The sequence below is a fragment of the Maniola hyperantus genome, chromosome 13 (genome assembly GCF_902806685.2).
Source record: "Maniola hyperantus chromosome 13, iAphHyp1.2, whole genome shotgun sequence".
In the NCBI taxonomy this organism is placed as follows: Eukaryota; Metazoa; Arthropoda; class Insecta; order Lepidoptera; family Nymphalidae; genus Maniola; species Maniola hyperantus.
In genome coordinates, this window is record NC_048548.1 from 6,621,537 (window position 1) to 6,636,940 (window position 15,404).

At 35.0% G+C, this 15,404-nt stretch overlaps 1 protein-coding gene across 3 annotated transcripts in view; it reads right to left on the bottom strand.

The window, feature by feature from the left end:
• LOC117987627 (uncharacterized) overlaps nucleotides 1–15,192 on the bottom strand; it is a 43,230-nt gene extending 28,038 nt beyond the window's left edge. For all 3 annotated transcript variants that reach the window (XM_069502430.1, XM_069502429.1, XM_034974656.2), the window contains exon 1: nucleotides 14,883–15,192. The gene's annotated coding sequence lies outside the window, so the exon portion shown is untranslated. The remainder of the gene's footprint in view (nucleotides 1–14,882) is intronic.
• Between the last annotated feature and the right edge of the window lie 212 nt (nucleotides 15,193–15,404).

Here is a 15,404-nt window from a genome sequence, read left to right on the forward strand (position 1 = left end):
CATTGCTTGACACCTAAAATAATAATTCACCATCAGAAATTCCCGGATCCCCACGGCTTAGGAGTTCAGTACTTTGCAGCATCAGGATTGAGGAGATGATAATTCATTCCTAAATGATAGAATACAAAGGGTAGACGTGAATGGAAAGCGATCTCCCGGATCCGTTGTAAAAATGGGGGTGCCACAAGGTTCCATCTTAGGACCTTTTCTGTTCCTTATTTACATCAATGACCTTCCTTACCTCGCTAAGGACAATTACGGGATAGTCTTGTTTGCTGATGATACATCACTTTTATTTAAAATCAATCGATACTTAACAACTTTTGATGAAGTAAACAATTCTCTCACCAAGTTAGTACAGTGGTTCGAAGCTAATAACCTGCTTCTCAACGGGAAAAAGACAAAGTGTATTAAATTCACTTTACCAAATGTTAAGCAGGTGAAAACCACTGTGCAACTTAATAATGAGGAATTAGATTTAGTGGATACCGCTATTTTTCTTGGAATAACGTTAGATGCAAAACTTCAATGGGGCTCTCATATAAATAACTTATCGAACAGACTTAGTTCTGCCGCATATGCGGTAAAAAAGATTCGCCAGTTGACAGACATAGAAACTGCGAGACTAGTATATTTTAGTTACTTTCACAGCATTATGTCATATGGTATATTATTATGGGGTAATGCTGCTGATATTAATTCTATTTTTGTGCTGCAGAAAAGGGCTGTTCGAGCCATATACAGTATGGGGCCACGAGAGTCGCTGAGAACTAAATTTAGGGAAGTTAAAATTATGACAGTGCATAATCAATATATTTTTGAAAATTTACTATACGTACATAAAAACATAAATAAATTTAAAAAAAAAGTGACTGTCATAATATAAATACTAGAAATAAAAATAAACTTGTAATTCCCGCCTCTAGGCTCAGTAAAGTTAGCAATTCATTTGCTCGTAATTCCATACGTTTCTATAATAAGCTTCCAGAAGACATATTGGAGATGTCTCTCAACAAGTTCAAAGTTTTCATAAAACGTAAACTAATTGAAAAATCCTATTACAATGTAAAGGATTATTTAAATGATAAGCAAGCTTGGGAATGAGTTGCTTAACGACTTTGTGATAGTTCTAATAAGTTTCAATAAATTTGTAAAGTGGTGATAATAAAAAGAATACCCGGCTGAGTTTGTTGTGGGCTCTTCTCAGACCTGGGCGCGTTTGGAACCCTCGTAGCTTTAGTTTTAAGTTTGCGTTATAATTATCACCACTATATTATCTTACAAATCTAACACTATACCAGACAATCAATAAGAGTAATTTATTACCTATTTTGAATAAATCATTTGACTTTGACTTTGACTTTGGAGTTGGGATCCGAAGTTCAATGATGCAGTCTAATAAAAAATACCTAAAATAATATTGCACCATCCGCAATTCCTAAATCGCTATAGTTTATGAGTGTTGTACCCTGCATCATCAGGGTTGAGGAGTTAGGACTTAAAGTCCAAGCATTAAGTCGTTGCTAAGTACCTACAATATTCACAATGAAAATTTCCTGAATCATACACATATCTATGATAACTTAGGCGGTCAGTAACCCTGCAGCATCAGGATTAAGGAGTTAGATCCAAAATAAAAATGGGACCACTACGGAAACTTCTACTGTTGATGAAAAAAATATTTTCAAATCGGTCCAGAAACCTCGAAATAATCGGTGTATATACATAAAAAACGGGCCGAATTGAGAACCACCTTCTTTTTGGTAAGTAGTCGGTTAAAAACTTGAATAAAGTGAACCGTCTTCAAAAGCTCTGCAAAGCACAAACATTAACTCTAAACCGGTGAACACAAAATATCAAAACATATCGTAAATCGTCAAATCAAAGAGGCAACAAAAATACTCAAAAACACCTAGTCTATAGGCTTCTTAATAGAATTCCTTTAAAGTTTTTGCCAGATGCCGGAAAAGTATGACCCTGGTCTGTGATATGAGGCCCAAGGGGGCAAGGATATTCATAGTCATTTAATTTGTTTAATGTCGGAGCACAAACCACTACAAACCGCTAAGCCTAAGTGGTTAGGTTTAGTGGTCTGTGCGTCGGAGTTTTTTTTCTATACGTAGTTACTAATTTTATTCTTATGGGTACCGATTTATTTGTATAATTCTTTCATTAATATCATTTCATTTTCATTTCATTTCATTTATTCAAATTGTAGTCTTTCTATTTATTTTAGCCCGAGAAGTATAGGTTTAGGCAATCAAAGAGGTTAGAAATTTGTTAGTTGCCCTAACTTAGTTTTGCTAGTTAATTAATACGGTATAGTGTTTAGGCTATTCTCGTTAGAAAATGGTTGACGAGCTCGGTATCTATCTTGATAATAAATAAGAGTAACTTGATATATGTAGATCTTCTTATTAATTTCACAACTTCTGTGTATCATTCACTCACGCTGACTAATAATGTTAAATATGTAAATGTTAGAGCCAATAAACAATATTGCACTACTTAATGCATTTCAGTAGTGCTAAACGTAATCCTGACTGTCTAAGTCTAAGCCACAAGTAATTATATTAACACAGTATAGGCACATAAGTAGGTTATAGGTTGCGATCACCTAATCACTTACTGTAAACCACATGCTAGTGACTATACTCAGAGTTACACTACATGCTTAATATAAATCCGAGTTGATAGACAGCACCAACGCGCCCTACTAGTTAATTAATATGCAAAAGATTTTTCATGAGTAGGTAGGTAGTTAACTAGGTATACAGGTTGAGATGGCAATCGGGGTATGAGGCGGATGAACTTATATATATGAGCATATATATGACGCCCCACATATGAGCTTGATATGAGGTAGTTATTTCGAAGTTATAGACAGACACTTCAATTTTATTTATTAGTAAGTATAGATGATTTTCACGGACACTTTTTGACGTCCATATTCCGTAAATTCATCAAAGGTTTTAACGAACGAACAATGAAGGTTATCTTTCTCTAACGGTCTGGTGGCCTTGGTGGTCTCTTTAATAGACAGACGACTTCCACAATATAATACAGTCCTGTCCTTGTTTGTATGTTTGTCCACCCGGTGGGACGTTTCTTGGAACTGCTACTTCCGACACGGGATCGCCACCCTAGCACCATTTTCGTTGTAAAATCTTAATGTACGGATATCATGACTTTCCAAAAAGACTATTCTTTTTCGACTCGTTGATTAAAAGCCCTGCTTTTCAAATTGTGGATCGGGCTTTTCGCAAATGGCTGAGTCTCATCACTAAATTAAATCCAACTGAAAGGGGATGGATGACGTTGCAGCTCACAAGGATTTCCTAAGAAGAGTTAATACTTTTAAGTGAACCGAGAATCAAATGCCTCTAGTTAAAAATCTTGATTCGGAAAACCTACTCGTATATTACGGTAATACTCGTCGATTTTATTTTAGAAATAATGTACTACACGTATTTTTTTACTCGATTTTACTCGACTTGTTATTTTTTAGTACTTATTTTTGACAAGCTATAAACCGAAAGGTTTGGGGGTCCCAAGATGTTGGAATACTATCTTCTAGGTTCTACAAAGAGTAACAAGGCATAAAGATAGACTGCTTGTACCTAGAATCAAACTAACTTTGTATAGACAAAATGCATTTTGTATGGCGATTCAAATATTCAATAATCTACCAACGGCCATGAAAGAAATGACACTTCCTAAATTTAAACGGAAGCTACACGAGTGGTTATTATTTCATTGTTTTTACTCGGTTAATGACTTAAATTTCAAAGAATGATTATTTGGCGGATAAAGTGTTTGTTGTTAACAATTACTAATCTAAGTACTATAACTAATAATAATTTTAATGATAGCATGTTGACATACTTTTTTCCACTTTTGATGTCTGTTTACACAATATTTTATTAATTTTAATGATTGACATTTTGTAATCGCAATATTTTATTTTGTTTCGTACTCAATATTCTCCTTTAAAATACTAATTATTGATGACTTATTTAAATTAGGTATATATTATTGACATTTATTGTACCTACTTAATAACATTGTACGCCATACTTGGTAATACACTGTTTCCAAAAAAATATTGTAACACCACTTCACGTGTATTTTTTGCAATAAAAAATTATGAATTATGAATTATGAATTATCCCCCTCTAGGTGACAGACGACATCAAACGAGTCGCAGAAAGCCGTTGGATTAAGGTGGCGCGCAAGACCGTATCGTGTGGTAGTCCCTTTACAAGAGACCTATGTCCAGCAGCGGACGTCTACCGGTTGATGATGTTGATTATGTGTAGCAAATAGATGATGTCCGCGACTTTGCCTTTGTCGAAATAGGCTTTTAAAAATCCCGTGGAGACAAAAATTAGCCTAAGTATGTCCTTCCCGGATTTAAGCTACGAGTATCTATAAAATCGGTTTTAACGAATGGGCCGTGGAAAGCTTGTAGATAGACAGACAGAAAGATCTCTCACACCTTCCTTAGATGTTTCATCTTACATAATATAACTTTTATTTATTGGTTGAGTATCAAAAAAAATAAAAAAACCTATAAGATTATGCAAAATTTGGGATAGTAGGTAAGGGGAGAATAATTGTTTGATGTATGCCTAAACTACATTTCGTTATTTAGATAATGTAAACCGAAGAAGATTTTTGTATCTAAGATCTACTGAGTAATACCTACAATTATACCACAGACTACTGTGTTTTCTGCTTGATACTCTATAGAACATCGATATAAAAATGATCGGAAGAGGGTCGCGATCGGTCGCATTAAGAGGGCTAGAGAAACAAGAGTGTCATACAGCCGTGAACTATGTATTTTCAAAGAAATAAGAACACGGTCAGAATATTGGACTGAAAAATAGCAAAGTGTAAATCTGCTTATCTGATTATTTCCTTTCACAGCTCAACCCCAGGATCGTTCGGGACAAAATTTGGCACTGAGAGAGGGATTTTTAATCATTTCAAACCATGCAGACGTAATTGCGGGCAAAAGCTAGTGTGAAGTTATGAACTTTTTATAATATAAGACTGAAAAAACAAATATCAGCACCACGCTTAAAAACCGGCTAAAAGGTAGGTTAATACAAATTAGGTCAAAACTTATAAATTAAAGTTTTTAATAGCATAATTAATTTAACGCTAAATTTGTTTGATGTGAAAATTATTAAATTACCTTAACTTTGATGTATGATGTGAATTGAATGTATGTAGAAATATCATCATCATCGTCGTTAACCGATAGATGTCCACCACAAAAATCTTAATTTGGCTTTTTACTAAGATTTCTGTGATGTCCACTGATAGGCATAGATTTCTTGTAGGGACTTTAACACGCCACGATCTTGCGCCGCCTGAATACAGCAGCTCCATGTGACTCGTTTGATGTTGTCAATCGCCATTCTAGCACCTCACCCTCTATTTTTAGAGTTCTGTAACCGAATGGCAAAAAACGGAACCCTTATAGATTGGTCATGTCTGTCTGTCCGTCTGTCTGTCTGTCCGTCCGTATATCACAGCCACTTTTTTCCGAAACTATAAGAGCTATACTGCTGAAACCTGGTAAGTAGATGTATTCTGTGATCCGCATTAAGATTTTTACACAATTACACAAACACTAAAAATTGAAAAATAATTTAATTTATTACCGAATATATTATGTATACAAGAGTTAATATAGTTCCATAATAATACTTTTTGGTGCCGGTGCCAATTAGCTTTAGCTGCGCGAATCGTCTAGACTTCATATTTTTATGGGACTCCACAATGGCACCTCATTGGCACCGACCCCAAAAAATATTATTATGGAACTATATTAACTCTTGTATACATAATATATTCGGTAATAAATTAAATTATTTTTCAATTTTTAGTGTTTGTGTAACGAAGTCGGTTTTTATTTTTTTGTAAAAAATTTTTATTTCACAATTTTTAGTGGCTCCATGGAATTATGCTATGACTGGTTAAAAATCTACTGTTTACTAAGCTATTACACTGATCGCGAGCAATTTACTCTTATCCGTTGAGGAGTTCCAGTATCTATCTTCGAAGATGTTCATCAGATCTTCACCAAGATTCCGACGAATTGAGAACCTCCTCCTTTTTTTGAAGTCGGTTCAAAATAGAAAAAAACAATAAATTTTGGGGTTAGGTTATACTTAGAACTGAAACTCAAAATTTTTTTTTCATGAAACCCATACGTGAGGGTATCTATGGATAGGTCTTCAAAAATGATATTGAGGTTTCTAATAACATTTTTTCTAAACTGAATAGTTTGCGCGAGAGACACTTCCAAAGTGGTAAAATGTGCCCCCCCCCCCCCCCCCCCCCCCCCGTAACTTCTAAAATAAGAGAATGATAAAACTAAAAAAATATTGGTTTGAACGAGATCTAGTAAGTAGTTTTTGATTTATCAAAAGGTCGATAAATTACGATTGTACTACGGAACCCTCAGTGCGCGAGTCTGATTCGCACTTGGCCGGTTTTTATTAATAGGTATCTTCAAGTCACGAGTGAATAGGCATCTTCTAGACAAGCACGCTCTTTCTTAGGTTGGATCATCACTTACTAGCAAGAATGATTGCAGCCGAGTTAATTGATAAATAAATAAAAATACACTTTGCACACGACTGTCCACCATAGCAGGTTATAGGTATCTACTCAATGTATTCTGTGGTATCCACAAGTGCGTGAAAACCTAGGTATATATGAACCGTGTACACTACAGTGTACTCACTCAAGGCATATGTATAGGTACGTCACCATTGTTTTGCTAGAAAAAGGGATATAGCGTAAGCAGATGCAATAATACTACGACATTATTATGACGAACGGGTGAGGGTGGGAGTTCAACAATAGGCGTCACGCACTCGCTACCTCATAACCATTGACTTGTATTTTATAGGCGACATTTTCCCACTCCCGGGGGCTAAGTAAACTACACTTAGTGTGGGAATGGTTTCATACTTTAGTGTTCCATAAATATAATAATCTTTGAAAATACAATTTAAATACTTTATGTGATACCTACTGTAGCTATAATATATTATACTAGATGATGCCCGTGACTTCGTCCGCGTGGATTTAGGTTTTTAAAAATCCCGAGAGAACTCTTTAACTTTCCGGGATAAAAAGTAGAGCCTATATTATCCTTCCCCGGGAAGTACGCTAACCTTGTACCAAATTTCATCAAAATTGGTTTAACTGTCGGGCCGTGAAAAGCTAGCAGACAAACACACTTTCGCATTTATATTGGAAGTAGCTGTCGACACTATTAAAATATATTGTTAGCTTTAATACCTATAGAAATAATACGTACGCATAAACTTAATTGATATTATTAAAATCCCACTCCCTCTTTCTACTCTCTATTTGATGTTTGGACCTAATCTTCCAATTTCATCATTTAGATAATCATAATCACAAAAGTTGACATTTTTAGAAATGAAAATACATAATATTTTCTATTGAGGTTGAATATTGTATGCTTTCCTGCTACGATTGTTCTACTCCCAATTCCCTTTCATTAGGATTTCACAAGAACAAATTGTTTGCTGCCACTAGGGAGTCTGTTTATTGTACAAAGAATATCATTGTGGTCGCTTGCTTTAAAAATTATATACTTTTTAAGCTACAGTGCTACAAATATATTCAGCAGTAAATACCTACTAGTTCTTCATTTCACAGTTTGCTGTTACACAAACTTACTGTTGTGAAATGAAATGGAAATGAATGATCTTTCAATATTATTATAATTGGCAAATCTAATGCTAAAGTATATTATTGTGTCAGATCTACATTTTTCACAGTTCATTCGGTTAACTAATTCTGACGTTTGGTAAGAAGATTTGATTTGATTTGACTTGACAAAGATGGTGCTTGCATCCTGGAAACGGACAAAGAATCTTTGACTTTTTGACCCGGAACATTAAAGAGTTCCACGGGATTTAAAAAAACCTAAATCCATGTGGAAGAATTTGCGGGCATCATCTTTTGGGTACAGAGATGGCGGATTGGGTGTGTTAATATTTGAAATATATTTAATTTTCTGTCTAGAGCTCACTTTGGCATATGCGAGTAATGAAATATTAAGAGAGAATGTTTCTCAAGCACTTTCGAGAAATACTTGCGTAGCGGCATACAGGTGTAGAAGTTTGTAAAGTCTCTTATGCATACCTACGAGTGAACTGAGTACTACATGATGAATAAAACCGTGGAACTACTTAAGCCGGTCCGGGCCTGGGAGCTTATTATTATGCCGGGACTCGTGACCCATTGTCTGCTGCTTTTTGTCAACAATATGCCTTGTAGCAACACAATCGACGAAACAAATGCAAGTTTACACAACATTTTACTATTTAACCTTACCTTTTTTGCAATTCAGGCCTATTTAAATAAGCTCAGTGATACAGTAATGCAGTGAGCATTTATAGCTTGCATTATTAACGGGGCAGGAATAAATTCACTAGTTAGCAATTTACGGATAAAGTAATGGTTTAAAACAAGTTCTATTTTAAACATATAGATAGTAAGAGGATGCCTGCGACTTGGTCCGCCTGGTTTTAGGTTTCTAAATATACTGTAGGAACTCATTAACATTCCGGAACAAAAAGGTAGCCTATGTCTATCCTATCCCTAGATGCAAGATAACTCTGTACATAATTTCGACAAAATCTGTTTAAGTGGATGGCGCGTGTAAAGCTCCCAGACCGACAGACCGATAAACACTTTCGCCCTATTTTATTTTATTTTAAATAGACTCGTTCATGGACAACTAGTGCTGCTGCCGCATTTACCCACGTTCTTATATGTATTTTTATTGCCTTTAAAGCATGGTATTTATTTTGACTTTTTTAACTGTGGAATTCGTAAAAGGAGTTTATTCCATTATTGTTAATTTTTTAAACACTAGTAACAAGTTAATTATCTACCTAGTACCTACTACAATTAGAAGTAATTTGCAGTGCTCTACTCTTGCTGAAATGTATATTAAAACAGAATAATTATGGTTGTTCTCCTTCACAAGTTCTGCAGGTCCAGTCATGAAGAGTCATTTATATTCATTTCCGCGACTAAAGTTACTAATTATTCAGGTCTCAGCGGTAGTATATTCTCTCCTTAATTGAATGATATGAGCTCAAGACAAAGTACTTTGCGATTAATGTGCATGTAGGTACATTTTATGGGTTTGTTATCATCGCACATGTTAGAATCACATAATATTATGTTCATTTCTTATGCGCCTTTGAATCTAGTGTCTTTTAATTTAATAACAAAAATACTTACAATATTTGATTTTTAGATTATTCTATACTAAACGATTCAGCCATACTTATACTATAAATGTGAAAGTGTGTCTATCTTCTGTTTGTCTGCCAGATTTTATCAATTACTATCATACTATCACTATGGAAACATGGACACACTGCCTCGAGCTTCTGTGATATCGACAAAATTAATGATTGTCCGAAAATCGAGTAGGGTATAAAATATTTTAAAGTAGATTTACCTAATATATTTTTAATTACTTATTATTATAATATATTATATTATAAGTATATATTATTATTTAGTTCTACGACCACTCAGTAAAACTGAAAATCTAGCTACTGGTGTATTTTAATGTATGCTCGATAAAGACTATTTATGACAGCAATTTAAAATGAACAAGATCGTATCTCTCAATATTTATTTCATAATGTTATAGGTACAGATTTTCACCGTTTCGATTTTGAATATCCCCGAATAGTTAGAATAGTAAGATGAATTTCAAGTAATGGATTGATGAACGTATTGAGCACCAATTTCATAGAAATAAATCACAGCACAAATTTAGATTTACATACAATCTTTAAACCCGTGTACTTATAGACTAGTTATTTAGGTTAGGTTTAGGTTTCAAAATTTATCATATGATTGATTTGATAATGTGAACCAAATTACGTTTGTATCAAGAGAGCGCTAGTCAGCTAGAGAATGCAAAGACATTTAAAGAAAACCTAGATCAAGTTGTTAGTCGTTGTTTGTCATAGTTTATTAGAGGTTTGGAGATTAAGCGAATTGAACTTTATTTCGCAGATAAAGTGCTCTGTTCGACGCGTTTGCCAAAACTGTATCTGAACAAAAGCTACATGATGTTTTACATCGTTATGGGAATTTTCCGGACACAAATGTTTTGGTCATGTGTGATGCAGCGAATGGGCAGATAGCCAATGATAGAAATGTTATTTTGAATCGAACATATTGTATTCGGACTCAATTTATTTTATAAGACTGTTTGGATAGCTTTTCATAAAATGGATTGTGGTAATTATCCATATTTCCATACTAATATAAATGCGAAAGTGCGCCTGTCTGTCTTTTTGCTAGCTTTACACGCCCCATCTATTTATACGTTTTTGATGAAATCTGGTAAAGATATACCTTATATCCCAGGGAAGAACATAGGTTACTTTTTATCCTGGAAAATCAGAATTCTTAAAATACCTAAATCCACGCGAACGAAGTCGCGGGCATCATCTATTTCGTACAAATATAGCTTGCATCCTGGATGAAGACGAGCATAGGCTACTTAGTTTTTACTCCGGGGTTCCGCGGAATTTAAAAAACAGCACGTGGACAAAGTCGCGCGCATCGCCTAGTTTAGAATGAAAACAAAGCTTTTCTTCATTCGCTATTAGTTTAAATATCTGATTTGAATGAGGAAGTCACTCATATCAGATAAAATGAACGTTACCTATTAGTTTTATGATAGGTAATCGATGTAGCAACCTTGTAGAAAATATCCTAATTTGAAAAGTATCCAGTAGTATTACGGATTACCTACCTAATATGAAATTCATACTGGATTTCATTTCTAGAGTATTTAAAGTGCTTGAACTGGATTTTATTTCAATAATGAATTTAAACTAACTTTCAGCATTTCAGTTTTTGATATTTAATGTTTAGTAGGTACCTATATTTCAGAAATTTTAATTATTAAGGCCTCTTTCGCCTTTAGAACACTTGAATCAAGGTTCCAATTTAAAATACTTTACTTATAAACTTTTATGTAAAAATATTTTTATACAACCTCATGAGTACTCAAAAAACCGGTCAAGTGCGAGTGGCACACAAAGGGATCCGTACCGTGGTACAAGATATAACTAACTTTATGTACATTTTAATTTTTTTAATTTGCATGGTGGCAATTTTTTTTTTGTTAAAGCAGCAATAGAAATACCTACACACAGTTCTGAGAAAATTTCAACTCTCTACCTATTACGGTTCATGATATACAGCCCGATGACAGACAGACAAACAGACTGACAGACGGACAGCAGAGGCTAGTAATAGGATCCCGTTGTCATCCTTCCTGTACCGAACCCGAAAAACCAATAGTGTTTTAAAGTCCTGCTAGGTCGACAGGTTATGCTCTACATAATATTATGCCCATGTACAAAACGATAAATTTACCAACGCATATTTACCTATATGGAATCAATCAAATATTTGTAATTAAAATTTAATATTTAATATGCCGTAAACATTCGAGCTTAATTCGTTTGCCTTAAATATTGTTAGTATTATTTTAACATCAAAACCGCAATCATTAATAAATCTCGTGCGAGCATGGTGGGAGCCTAACAATTTATATCATTTTGCGATTTGCTGCAAACTGTCAACAAAATGACGCGTTGCAAAATCACCATAAATGAATCTATTTCTTAGATCTATTTACATAATTCATAGGTGCATAACACTGACGGAGATTAGACGGGGCTTTTTCTTGATAAACAACTGAACCTAACCTCTTTCCTTTTTTTTTGTTATACATAGCTTTGCAGTTTGTACGGCTGTAATGTGGGGACTGGTGCTTGAGCTAAGCAGATGCTTGTCTTTCAAGTCACCCGTCCCTTTCCCTTTTCCTTTCTAATCTCTCAACCTACTAAACACTATTAACAGGAATCTTTCAACATACTCTGGTTATGGTTCCTCTGGTATCTGGTATCTGCAAATATTCATGGGCGGCGGTAATCACTTAACATCAAGTGACCCGTCTGTTTGTGTGTGTGTGTGTGTGTGTGTGTGTGTGTGTGTGTGTGTGTGTGTGTGTGTGTGTGTGTGTGTGTGTGTGTGTGTGTGTACTGTACTTCAATACAGACGGTGACTAGACCGTAAGTCTAGCAGCGTTTCACACAGATCACACAGGTGACACAGATGAAGAATAATTTTAAAAATATAATTTTGTGAATTTCAATCAACGTATCTAAATTTTTTATAGATGCGAGTGTAGTAGGTATATTAATTTATTTTTTGTTTTTTGAATCTCTTTAAAATTACTTACGAACTGGGCTCAACCACCTCCCTGAAGCTATTCCATATTTTAATAATACTGGAAATGGTAAAAAGCGTTGAAAATCAAACTTATGGGAAAACGAGCACAACGCTCATTTTTCTGGAACGTAGATGACGATGCGTCACTTAACGAGGCCGCACAATTTAATAGATGAAAAATGAAAAAATGTGGGGGAAAAAAATTGTTTGAATATTTATTCTTGTATAAATGAGTCTACATCTAGATTATTAATAGCGTTAATTCATTTGGCGCGCTGGCTAATGATGCCGGGGAATAAGATGTAATGGAAACATTGTTCGCTTATACTTTGTGCTGTTATACACCGAATGGTGATGACCTCTTTGCTAAAAATCATCTCCCTTTTAAATCTATACTCATATTATAACGTGGTAAAGTTTGTAAGTTTGTTTGTAGGGGGTACTTTCTGGAACTGCAGAACCGATTTTAAAAATTCTTTCACCCGTAGCTACATTACTCCTGAGTAACATAGGCTATATTTTATTTTTAAAAATTTACGAATCCCTACGAATCCCTACGAAAATTGAAATAAGCTACCCGTGCGAAGCCTAGGCGGGTCGCTGCACCTTATATTTTGGCACTACAAACTAAGCCAAGTACTACTTACCATCTTAGACTGCCTCATCACTTACAACCAGGTGAGATCGCAGTCAAGGGATAACTTGTAATGGAATAAAATAAAAAATAAAAAAAGAAGTAAAAACCGACTTCAATAACCAAAAACACTAAAAAGTAATTATATAATTTATTACCCAATATATTATGTACACAAGAGTTATTGTAGTTCTATAGTAATATTTTTTGGAGCCGGTGCCAATTAGCCGCACGAACTATCTATCTACTCTTCATATTGTTATGTGACTCCAAAAAAAAATCGTCGAATAGAGAACCTCCTCCTTTTTTTCTGTATCCTCCTCCTCCTTTCTTACCTACCAATCTAAACTTTTAATTAAACTAATTTTAATTAAACTGTAACTGGACGATTAATATACTTATTTTGAAAATTTTACTTGGAGGGAACATTTTTAGATATAGATGTAGAATTTGTGGAGACCAAATGGTATTCTTTTAAATTTTTGTCTGTTTGCTCACTCGCGCTGTATCTACTAAATGGATTTGAAAAAAACTTCCTATATTTATAATTTATAACCAATACTTGGGTCAACATATAGGTTAGTTTATATTCCGAAGAACAATAGAGTTCAGGATAGGGAATTAAAAATTTTGTCAATGTTAATTCATAACTCTGTCGCATCCGCGAACCGATTTTAACAGCTTTTTTACAAAGATCATGATTGTACTGTCTGGTTGGTTCCATGAAGTAAATTTAGTGAAGATCTGATGAATAGTTTCAGAGGTGGAGGATGAAACTCTTCAACAAGTAACAGGAAATCAATGATGATAATAGCTGGATAAAATTTTAACCATACATAATTTTAATAACACATAATTTGCATAATGCATACAAGTCGATAGTATTAAGTAGTAGTACTGAAGTAAGCAGCTGTGACGGACGCACAGCACGGACGTAAGGCAGATCATAAGGATTTCTTTTTAATTTACCGATAAGGTACGGAACTCTAAAAAGAGTGGAAATGCTCGGATATTCGCTAATTTTTGATAGCATCAGCGTTATGCAAATTAATGACTTTACTCAAATCATAATAATAGACGTTCAATATGAACTCTGGCCTCCTTTGCCTTTAGAGTGCGGAATAGAAAATAGGGATGAGAATGGCATGACTTGTAATATTTTGAAATGATGTGCTCCTTTGAATGATACCTATTCATAAGTCATAATGTTTCTGACTTTTGGAGTATCAAAGGTTAAAGACCTTCAGACACTATTATTTTTCGCAATAAAAATATCTTGAATGTTAATCCAGAGGAAAAACTGACTGATTTAATCTATCAACGCACAGCTCAAACTGCTGGACTGAAAATAGCATGCAAGGATTATTGAAAATTGAAATCCTAAGGGGGTAAAATATTTTTTGAAATATAGTTGTTAGTAACCTATAGCAAAAATCTTGTCTCAATCTTATCTTAACAGGAATTCGAGAAATTTGGTAAATATCTCGCTCTAGAGGTGTATTTTTAAGTAGAGTTCAACATTAACTGCCTGTGCATAAATTATGTTAAAAATAATCATTATGAGAGGATTTTAACAGAAAATTGATAGGTAAGCTTGCGGAATATTTACACAAAAGAGAGTATGAGAGGTAAGAAAAGTTAAAAAAAATCCCGTTTAAAGTTTTTAGAATTTGTCTTCATCACTTTAGCAATATTATCCAATTAAAAAATGTTGGCTTTTATTAACTAAAGTTTGTTATTAAGTAAACAATTTGAAATTAATTACGTACTTACCTACCTATTTTTAATCCTATAACCGCTCGGTTCGTATTTTCACGTACACTCAGCTTTTCTAAGCTCATAATTCGCTGTCTTTTCATTGAAATAGTGCCTGCTCTACAGGAAAATAACAAATCACATTACTTACAGTATTAAAATCGAAGTGAATTCAAATCCTCCAAATGTACGGTACCATTTTCGGACACCTTCTTAACACTCATTAAATTCTTAATTTGCATTTCTCGATGGAACAAACAAATGGAGCACTGCACGTTAATTTCCAAACAAGAGGCGACATTAAAGTTTCAGAGCCGGGCGTATAAATGAGACTGGGTCGTAGCAAGCTGAGCGCGCAGGCGACGGGCGTCGCCACCTGTCGCGTCGTCGGTTACGACGCGGCGTGGACGGTCGACAGCGGCACTTCGGCTTCTCGCGAACGACTGAGCCTTCAGCTTGAGCCTGGGCGCCTGCCGCCCGGGCACGTGGGCCGCCGGGCGCCGGCCGCCGCCCAGGTGCACCTGCACCCGCGCGCCCCGCTTCCTCGCGCCACCGCCGCCGCCTCCGCCGCCACGCGACCATAGTGTAACTTATGCAAGTACTATTCAACGTGTTTCATATTTAATGCAATGTATATGTTACCGGCTATCTGTATAGTCTGGTATTGCATAGA